This window comes from Oncorhynchus keta, unplaced genomic scaffold (genome assembly GCF_023373465.1).
Source record: "Oncorhynchus keta strain PuntledgeMale-10-30-2019 unplaced genomic scaffold, Oket_V2 Un_contig_29219_pilon_pilon, whole genome shotgun sequence".
In the NCBI taxonomy this organism is placed as follows: Eukaryota; Metazoa; Chordata; class Actinopteri; order Salmoniformes; family Salmonidae; genus Oncorhynchus; species Oncorhynchus keta.
In genome coordinates, this window is record NW_026286437.1 from 1 (window position 1) to 2,500 (window position 2,500).

A 2,500-nucleotide genomic window follows, 5' to 3' on the forward strand; every position below is an offset into this window, starting at 1 on the left:
GTAACTAAGTGGAACGTTGTGGTGATGACTAAGTGGAACGTTGTGGTGATGACTAAGTGGAAAGCTGTGGTGACGACTCAGAGAGCAATTCATTTAATGAAACTAATGAGGACTGGATGAAAGAAAATAAGATGACAGAGGGGTAAAAAAAAGGTAAGAGTGAGTAAAGACGAGAGAAAGAAAGAAAAATAGTTAAAAATATATATATTTAAAACAACAACAAAAAAAGAGAGAGAAAAGAGGGTCGCGTACCCATTGCTGTCCGTAGCTGTCCTCTAGGTCGTTGTTAGAGCGGTCGTCCCAGTTTAGCCTGATGCCCACCAATAAAGAGGGAAGGAAACCATTCTCTGCCAGGATCACAAAGTAGGAGAAGAACCCTCCCAGAGCCTGGATCATCCCTACAGAAGCAGAGGGAGGAAGATGTCTTCGCTTTATTTACCCTGCCTATAGAACTAGAATTAGAATTAGGCCGGGAGTCAATCCACCGCAGACTAACGACCGGAACACAGGGATAGACTTTTAAAAACCCACCAATCTGTCCGTAGGCGATACTGATCAGCCTCTCGTTCACCAGTTTGTCCCTGGCTGGGTTCCTGGGCTGTCTCTTCATAATGTCACTCTCTGCTGCCTCGTAGGCCAGGGAGATCGCTGGCACCTGTAGGCATACAGTAGGGTTAGGAGAAGACGGTGGATGTCAATACACATTACAATAGACTGACTCTCTTTGTGGTGCAAAGGACAACAGACCAAAGCACACACTTGGATGAGACAACTGACCTCAAATTACGTACATACCCCAACCAGAAGCCATGGATTACAGGCAACATTTGCACTGAGCTAAAGGGTAGAGCTGCCGCTTTCAAGGAGCGGGACTCTAACCCGGAAATCCCGCTATGCCCTCAGACAAACCATCAAACAGGCAAAGCGGCAATACAGGACGAAGATCGAATCGTACTACACCGGCTCCAACGCACGTCGGATGTGGCAGGCCTCGCAAACTATTACAGATCACAAAGGGAAGCACAGCCAAGAGCTGCCCAGTGACACGAGACTACCAGACGACCTAAATAACCGCAAGGCACAACAGAGGGTAGTGCGTACGGCCCAGTACATCACCGGGGCCAAGCTTCCTGCCATCCTCGACCTCTATATCAGGCAGTGTCAGAGGAAGGACCCTAAAAATTGTCAAAGACTCCAGCCACCCCAGTCATAGTCTGTCCTCTCTGCTACCGAATGGCAAGCAGAGAGGACAGCGGAGTCAATCACCACCTTCCGGAGACACCTGAAACCCCACCTCTTTAAGGAATACCTAGGATAGGATAAAGTAATCCTTCTCACCCCCCCCCCCTTAAAAGATGGTGCACTATTGTAAAGTGGCTGTTCCACTGGATGTCATAAGGTGAATGCACCAATTTGTAAGTCGCTCTGGATAAGAGTGTCTGCTAAATGACTTAAATGTAAATGTAAATGTAAGCGGTACTGGAGCACCAAGTCTAGGTCCAAGAGGCTTCTAAACAGCTTTTACCCCACAGCCATAAGACTCCTGAACATCTAATCAAATGGCTACCCAGACTATTTGCATTGCCCCCCCCCACCTCTCTGCTACGCTGCTGCTACTCTGTTACTATCTATGCATAGTCACTTTAATAACTCTACATATTGCCTGAATTACCTGGACACCGGTGTCTCCACACATTGACTCTGTACCGGTACCCCCTGTATATAGCCTCCACATTGACTCTGTACTGGTACCCCCTGGTACCCCCTGTATATAGCCTCCACATTGACTCTGTACTGGTACCCCCAGTATATAGCCTCCACATTGACTCTGTACTGGTACCCCTGTATATAGCCTCCACATTGACTCTGTACTGGTACCTCCTGTATATAACCTCCACATTGACTCTGTACTGGTACCTCCTGTATATAACCTCCACATTGACTCTGTACTGGTACCTCCTGTATATAGCCTCCACATTGACTCTGTACTGGTACCTCCTGTATATAACCTCCACATTGACTCTGTACTGGTACCTCCTGTATAAAGCCTCCACATTGACTCTGTACTGGTACCTCCTGTATATAACCTCCACATTGACTCTGTACTGGTACCTCCTGTATAAAGCCTCCACATTGACTCTGTACTGGTACCTCCTGTATATAACCTCCACATTGACTCTGTACTGGTACCTCCTGTATATAGCCTCCACATTGACTCTGTACTGGTACCTCCTGTATAAAGCCTCCACATTGACTCTGTACTGGTACCTCCTGTATATAACCTCCACATTGACTCTGTACTGGTACCTCCTGTATAAAGCCTCCACATTGACTCTGTACTGGTACCTCCTGTATAAAGCCTCCACATTGACTCTGTACTGGTACCTCCTGTATATAACCTCCACATTGACTCTGTACTGGTACCTCCTGTATAAAGCCTCCACATTGACTCTGTACTGGTACCTCCTGTATAAAGCCTCCACATTGACTCTGTACTGGT

At 47.1% G+C, this 2,500-nt stretch overlaps 1 pseudogene; it reads right to left on the reverse strand.

The window, feature by feature from the left end:
* Positions 1-9: 9 nt before the first annotated feature.
* LOC127923305 (sodium/potassium-transporting ATPase subunit alpha-3-like) overlaps positions 10-2,500 on the reverse strand; it is a 7,893-nt pseudogene continuing 5,402 nt past the window's right edge.